We start from the raw sequence: 8073 nt of genomic DNA, 5'->3' as shown, positions 1-8073 counted from the left end.
GAAGGAGAATCTGCCAAACATGTCACTGCACTAACCAGTGTTTATGCCTCTGAAGATGACTCAAGTGCAGATGAACTGACCTTTGATGAACTTGCTGCAGCCTATAAGAAGCTGTGTTCCACCAGTGCAGAAGTGCGTGCACAAGGAGAAAAGCAAAAGAAACTCATCAAGGAACTTGAAGATGAGAGACAGAAGCAACTGTCTGTCATAGAGGGTCTAAATGGTGAGATAACCCTGCTGACCTCCAAGCTGAATCAGATGACTAAATCCATCAGAATGATGAATAAGGGAACTGACACCTTGGAAGAGATTCTAAAGGTGGGACAGCAGTCTCGAACCAAATCTGGCCTTGGATTTGGGAAAAGATCCTCAACTGAACACAAACGCCCAAAGGCTAAAGTTCAGAAGTTCAAGCGGAAGTCAAAGCCAATGTCTCAACATCGAGGAACTAGGATGAATGATCATCAGAAGAGGAAATACCAGGAGTGGAGGTGTCACCACTATGGTAGGCTTGGTCATATAAAAGCCTTCTGCTACTGGATTCATGGTTTCCCTAACCAAGCCTTGCATGCCAGGCCTAAGCATAAAACACATAAGCGCTATGTTCCCATTAAGAAGCAACAATGGTATGCTAGGATAGCACACACTGCTCTAAGGGCTTCTACCAGAGAAGAATGGTACTTTGACAATGGATGCTCAAGACATATGACTGGTATGGAAAATCTACTGGTAGATATTCAACCTCACACTACCAGCTATGTGACCTTTGGTGATGGTGCCAAAGGAAAAATAAAAGGTGTGGGCAAACTGGATTGTTCTGGAGTGCCAAAACTGAATAATGTGTTGTTAGTAAGAGGACTAACTGCAAACCTCATCAGCATAAGTCAGCTGTGTGATAAAGGGTTTCATGTTCAGTTTACTAAGGAGCTATGCATTGTGACAAATAGTGACAATCAGGAAGTTATGAGAGGAATTAGGTCCAAAGATAACTGCTACCTGTGGGAACCTGAAGTCTCTAACTTTTCCACAACATGCTCCTCAGCCAAGGAAGAACAGGATGTGAAGCTGTGGCATAGACGTCTTGGACATCTCCACTTACGGGGAATGAAGAAGATTATATCCAAGGAAGCAGTCAGAGGAATTCCAAAGCTTCTGATTGATGAAGGAATAGTCTGTGGAGAATGCCAGGTGGGCAAGAAAACCAAGATGTCACATCCGAAGCTGGGACATCCCACAACCTCCAGAGTTCTGGAACTGTTGCACATGGACCGAATGGGACCTATGCAGGTTGAAAGTCTTGGTGGGAAGAAATATACATACGTGGTGGTGGATGACCATTCCAGATACACGTGGATAAGCTTCATCAGAGAGAAGTCAGATACATTTGATGTCTTCAAAGACCTGTGCATAAGACTTCAAAGGGAAAAGGACAGTTGTGTGGTCCGGATTAGAAGTGATCATGGTACGGAGTTCAAGAATTCCAAGTTTGATGAGTTTTGCTCGTCTGAAGGAATAAGTCATGAGTTCTCCTCCCCTATAAATCCTCAGCAGAATGGAATAGTTGAAAGAAAAAATAGAACTATTCAAGAATCTGCCAGAGCAATGATTCATGCAAAGAAGCTCCCCATGCACTTCTGGGCTGAAGCAATGAATACCGCATGCTATGTTCACAACAGAGTCACCTTGAGAAAAGGAACCTCCTCCACTCTATATGAAATATGGAAAGGCAGAAAACCCACTGTGAAGTACTTTCATATCTTTGGAAGTAAATGCTACATTCTCACAGATCGTGAACAGAGAAGGAAGCTAGATCCCAAAAGTGATGAAGGTATATTTCTGGGATACTCCACTAACAGTAGAGCCTACAGAGTGTTCAACTACAGGACCAATGTCCTGATGGAATCCATAAATGTCATTATGGACGATAAAGAGGAAGGAACCGATGTCATGGAGGATGTTGAAACATTCCTTGACAGTTCAACTGACAGTCCAGTCAAGTATGAAGAAGTACAGGAACCTCCTCCTGAATGTGAAGTAGATGCAACCACCAAAGTGCCATCTATCAGAATTCAGAAAGACCACCCTAAGGATCTTATCATAGGGGATCCCACCAGTGGTGTAACTACCAGGTCAAGAGGAATAAACTTAAATTCCTGCTTTGTATCCAAGGTTGAACCAAAGAATGTGAAAGAAGCCCTGACTGATGAATACTGGATCACTGCCATGCAAGAGGAACTTGAGCAGTTCAAAAGGAATGAAGTCTGGGAGCTAGTTCCAAGACCTGAAGGGACCAACATCATTGGTACCAAGTGGATCTACAAAAACAAATATGATGAGAAAGGAGTAATTACTAGGAATAAAGCAAGACTAGTAACTCAAGGATACACTCAAGTTGAAGGGGTAGATTTTGATGAGACATTTGCTCCTGTGGCTAGGCTTGAGTCCATCAGATTGCTGTTGGGGGTAGCATGCATCCTGAAGTTTAAGCTATTCCAAATGGATGTGAAGAGTGCATTCTTGAATGGCTACCTGAATGAGGAAGTCTATGTGGAACAACCTAAAGGGTTCTGTGATCTTAACCAACCTGAGCATGTATACAAGTTGAGGAAAGCCTTGTATGGGTTGAAACAAGCACCTAGAGCATGGTATGAAAGGTTAACCGAATTTCTGACCTCAAATGGATACATAAAGGGTGGCATAGATAAAACCTTGTTTGTAAAGGATGAAGAAGGCAAAATCATGATAGCTCAAATCTATGTTGATGATATAGTCTTTGGTGGAATGTCAGAACAAATGGTTCGAAAATTTGTTCACCAGATGCAGTCTGAGTTTGAAATGAGTCTAGTGGGAGAACTGACCTATTTCCTTGGAATGCAAGTAAACCAAATGGAGGACTCTATGTTTCTCTCCCAAAGCAAGTATGCCAAGAACATAGTTAAGAAGTTTGGTATGGATAATGCTAGGCACAAGAGGACCCCTGCTCCCACTCATCTGAAGTTGACCAAAGATGATGGAGGGCCTAGTGTTGATCAATGCCTGTATAGAAGCATGATAGGTAGTCTGCTGTACCTAACTGCAAGTAGACCTGACATTTCTTATGCAGTTGGAGTGTGTGCCAGATATCAAGCAGAGCCTAAGGTGAGCCACTTGAATCAAGTCAAACGGATTCTCAAGTACATCAATGGGACCTGTGACTATGGGATGCTGTATTCACATGGGTCTGAGCCTGTCCTATCTGGGTACTGTGATGCTGACTGGGCTGGGAGTGTTGATGACAGAAAAAGCACATCAGGTGGATGCTTCTTCTTAGGAGACAACCTCATATCTTGGTTCAGCAAGAAGCAGAATTGTGTTTCTCTATCCACTGCAGAGGCTGAATACATAGCTGCTGGAAGCAGTTGTTCCCAACTGGTTTGGATGAAACAGATGCTCACTGAGTACAATGTCACTCAAAATGTCATGACATTGTTCTGTGATAATCTCAGTGCCATCAATATCTCCAAGAATCCCATCCAACACAGCAGGACCAAACATATTGACATTAGGCACCACTTCATCAGAGATCTGGTGGAAGACAAGGTGATCACTTTGGAACATGTAGCCACGGATCTTCAACTGGCTGACATATTTACAAAGGCTCTGGATGCTACTCAGTTTGAAAACTTAAGGAGAAAACTGGGAATATGTCTCTCTGAGACCTTATAGCAACCACTGATGGTTGGGATAAATTGTTTAATATCTCTGCCTATTAAACAATTTGTACTAGGCCATGATTGGTCACCAGATCATAGCTATGCTACTTGCAACAAGGGTGGATACAAGAGGGTAAGGAGACACCCTACTGTGAGAAGGCCAATGTACCTGCAGGAGTTCAAGGATGCTGTTCATGCAGGAGTGGTTCTGGATGTCAGAAACAAAATCATGGCATCTGATATGGTGGTACCTACTGTAAAGCAAAAGTGGGTGATTACTTGATCAAAGCTGTGAAGCAAGATCAAGTGGATGGTAACTTGGTTGAAACTGTGAAGTAAAACCAAGTCTGTAACTCTGTCGTTATTCTCTGGTTATGTTGTTGGCTTTGGCAACATTTTTGACAAAAAGGGGGAGTAACCCCTGACAAACAGAGTGGGTCTCTACAACAGACTCACATGACGACAGATTTCTCCCCTGTAGCGATTGTGTGTTGAAGTTTTTATTTAACTTCCATATGTGTGAGTGTGCTGCCACTCTGAGTGTATTAGCTAGTATTAATTCCTGCTAGGTGTGTGATTCCGCTGCCATGAACTCTGTTATGGGGATCAAAGTGTTTTAGCCAAAAATTTGCCAAAGGGGGAGTTTGTAGGTGCTTAATTGGCTGCATTATATGGTAAAACACTAGCTGGTTACTAATGTCTTGACCAATGTCATGACATGTATGTGTGACTATATTGTAGTTGCTGCAGGACTAGCTAACACAGGATTTATTGAATGTCAAACTGGATGCTGTGACATTCATACCTGTCAACAGATACTAAGAAATAGAACAGCTGGTGTTCTGTTAGAACTTAGTATTTATTTCCAGTCTGGTTATCAAGGAAAGACCAGACCTGGCATAAGGCCTACTGACTGAATGTCAAACTGGATGTTATGACATTCATTGACAGCAGCTACTGAACATTAGACAGAGTGGTGTTCTGCTATACTTCAGCATGTAACTTAGTTTGTTATTCAAGAGAATAACATAACTAACTGAAGGCCAAATGTGTAAATGTTAAGTTGGACACTTTGACATTTATTAATGTAAGCTGTTACTATAGTATGGTCTTTTTGATCATGTACAGGTCAGCAAAATTGTACAGTCTGTTTTCTGGAAAAACAGACTCAGCATATGGACCTTGATGTCAAGCTGAATGTCGTGACATTCATGCCTGACAGCATATGATATATTGTAGGTTGTTAGTAACCTAAATGTTGAATTTATGGGAACTCGCGTGACCTAAAATTCAGGAGAATACAGGTGCAAAAGCCCAGGGTACTGCAATATAAAAAGAAGGCGTTCCTTCATTCAGTTTCAGGGATTTTGAGGCGTGAAGATTTTGTGTGTCCATCATACTTCACTGTTGTATTTTTGTGAGTCTTGTATTAGACGTATCTTGTAAGCCAAGCCATTATCAAGTAGATGATAGCTGTGGCATAGGGTGTTCATTGAGTTGTAAGTGTTGTGTCGCTCAAAGCTTTTAAGCGTGAGTGCTGTGTATCTTGATTAAAGCTGTGAAGCACAATCAAGAGTTGTTTGAAGTGTGACTTCAACTTGTCTTTAATATTGTTTAAAGATAGTAATCACTGAAGTGATTGAGGGGGAGTGAGTAGGAACTCTGATCTTAGGTTAAGATTGAAATTGCATTGGGTAGGGATTAAGTGATAAGTTGTAAACGGGTGAGTTTAGCTTTGAATTGATACTACTAATAGTGGACTTCCTCCCTGGCTTGGTAGCCCCCAGATGTAGGTCATGTTGGACTGAACTGGGTAAACAATTACTTGTGTTATTTACTGCACTTACTGTTAAGTTCTGCATAATTCCTGTCTGTGCAGAATTGGATGTCATAACAACCCGTGTGACATCCAAAGTCTGATAACTAGAATTTCAAAAACAAATAAACTATGGTAAAAAAATGGTAGAATAAATGGCTTAGGAGGGCATTCCATTTGGACTTTCAATCTTCACTTTCCTTACTAGTCTGAGGAGGGACCTCTTCGTCCCTGTGAACTCCTCTTGGAGGCTTTATTCTTGTTCTAACCTTCCTGGTGCTCACCCCTAGGGTTCAGACCCTCTTGAGCCTGAGAATCTCCATGCATCACTTCCTAGTAATTTCTTGATCTCCTTGAATAACTTCTACCATCCTGTCAAAGAGTGGATATTTCATGCACAAATACGAAGTCGACAAGGAGGTGCCTAGATGATTAAATGTTGGATGTCATATAATCATATTGTAATAAGAGGGCACATAAATTAATAGGTGCCTAACTTTAGTCTCCGTATCCTTCTCCTGTGTTTCGAAGGTGGTTCTCAGTGTTAGGTAGTATTTCACTTGCACTTGCTCCCCGAAGAATCCAACTAGCAATCCTTTGAAAGGCTTTAGGTTGTTTGGGTTGAGACGGAGCCTCTCAAACTTGTCCTAATAGAGGATGTCAGCAGAATTACCTTGTTCTATGATAACTCTTTTGATTTTCCATTCATCACACCTAATAGTGATGACCATGGGATTGTCATTGAACAGGTGGATCTCAACGACATCTTTCTCAAGGAAGGCAATTTCGGTTTCTGGTGTCTTTGGCTCACCTTCACCTCACTTATTGGAGATATATTTTATACTCAGTACTTGCCGGGCATTACCTTCTACGGGCGGAGCTAGTCTCCCCGCCCTGGAGAATCCTCTTACGATGGTGTTAAGGGTGTGGTGTACAACTTTATCATCCTTTATGGTAAACATCTCTTTCTCCTTTATTGATCCTAGGCTTCCTACGTTCTTTTTCCTCTAGGATTTGGATCCTCCTGAACCTCGATAGGAGTCTCCTTTAACATACTTCTTGAGGTGTCCCTCCTAGATAAGCCGTTTGGTTTCCTTTTTGAGTTTATAGTAGTCTTTGGTGTGGTGTCCTTTAACTTTATAGAACTTACATAATCTTCCTGGTTCGGGCCCTATAACGTATGCTTTCGTGGTTGGAGGCGCAAGGATGTCGTGAAGGTGGAGAACCTTGTGTCGTATCTGCTCCCGGGGAGTGTTCAAAGGTGTGAAGCTCTTCGCGTCTTACCTAGATACTCGCTTGAAAGTAGTTTTGTCCTTAATTGGGGAGTTGTAATTACCTCTCCTTTGGTGATGCGAGCCTTTGAAACTAGAAACATGTTCCTTAACGTCTCACTCCTTTTCTAGGCATTACTCTCCTCACATTTTATGTAGATTTTGGCCTGGTGACCACTTATGCTAATGAACAGACTAGTTTTTATGTGACAAATTCATTGAAACGTCCTTCCTTGAGACCATTTTGGAACGTCCCTACGATCATATCTTTATTCGGGGGGATGACCCTTATGGTAACTTTGTTTAAGCGGGCGGGTTAGTCCCTCGACAAATCTAAGCTACCTTATTAGCATGGTGAACATCTTTATATGTTTATTGGCGAAAAACTAGTGTACGAGTTTCCTCACCAACTCCTAGTAACTGGAGATGGAAGCTCAAGGAAGACCTGTTTACCATCGCAAGGTTGCATCCATAAAGGTTCCAGACAATACTTTTCACTTCAGGGAGTCAGGTGCTATAATGATGGTCATTTGGGTTTTGATGGAGGCGACACATTGTCACATATTCACAAAACCCAGATGGCCATCATTTTTCGAATCCACTGACGTGTAACTTGTAGAGGAGTTTTTTAAGCTTACGCAGGGTTTTGTGTGTTGACGTGTGCATCATTTTTTGTTTTTGGTTTGTGTGGTGATAAGTCTTTATCGCCTTGCTAGAGCACATGCGTGTGCATCATTTCGGAAGTACCAAAGACATATGTCACGCAATCGTGTGCAGCTTCTGTAGCAACTTAAGAGTTTTTGATTGTATTGTATCCATTATATTTCATGTTTGTGCTATGTTATTTGGTCTTCATTATGGAAATCATATTGTGTTGTTTCCTTACATGCGTGTATTGATGTTTAGGCATTTTCCTTCAATGTGTATGTCATTCTATGTGAGTGATATCCTATTGATGTTCTTATCTTTGCAAACCGCCTCTGTGTGTTATTTTGGTTTATTCATGATTCTAGATACTTCTCATGATTTGCTTTATTTCTTTTTGATGTTGTCAAAGGGGGAGAAGCAAGATGAAGTTGTGATGCATATATTCAGGGGGAGTCTTTCATTGAAAACATGAATTCATCGTCTCAAGTTTTTCCATCATAAAAAAGGGGAGTATGTGAGTGCAACATTGTTTAGATGTATTTTGTGTGATGTCAAAACTAGGATACTTTAGCGTTAATGTATATTGGACGATATTCTATGATTCTCTATGTGCATCTTAGAATTAGGAAGCATAAAAGAATTTGGA

The sequence above is a fragment of the Lathyrus oleraceus genome, chromosome 1, assembly GCF_024323335.1.
Source record: "Lathyrus oleraceus cultivar Zhongwan6 chromosome 1, CAAS_Psat_ZW6_1.0, whole genome shotgun sequence".
Taxonomy (NCBI): Eukaryota; Viridiplantae; Streptophyta; class Magnoliopsida; order Fabales; family Fabaceae; genus Lathyrus; species Lathyrus oleraceus.
Note: the sequence above shows the minus strand (reverse complement) of the source record.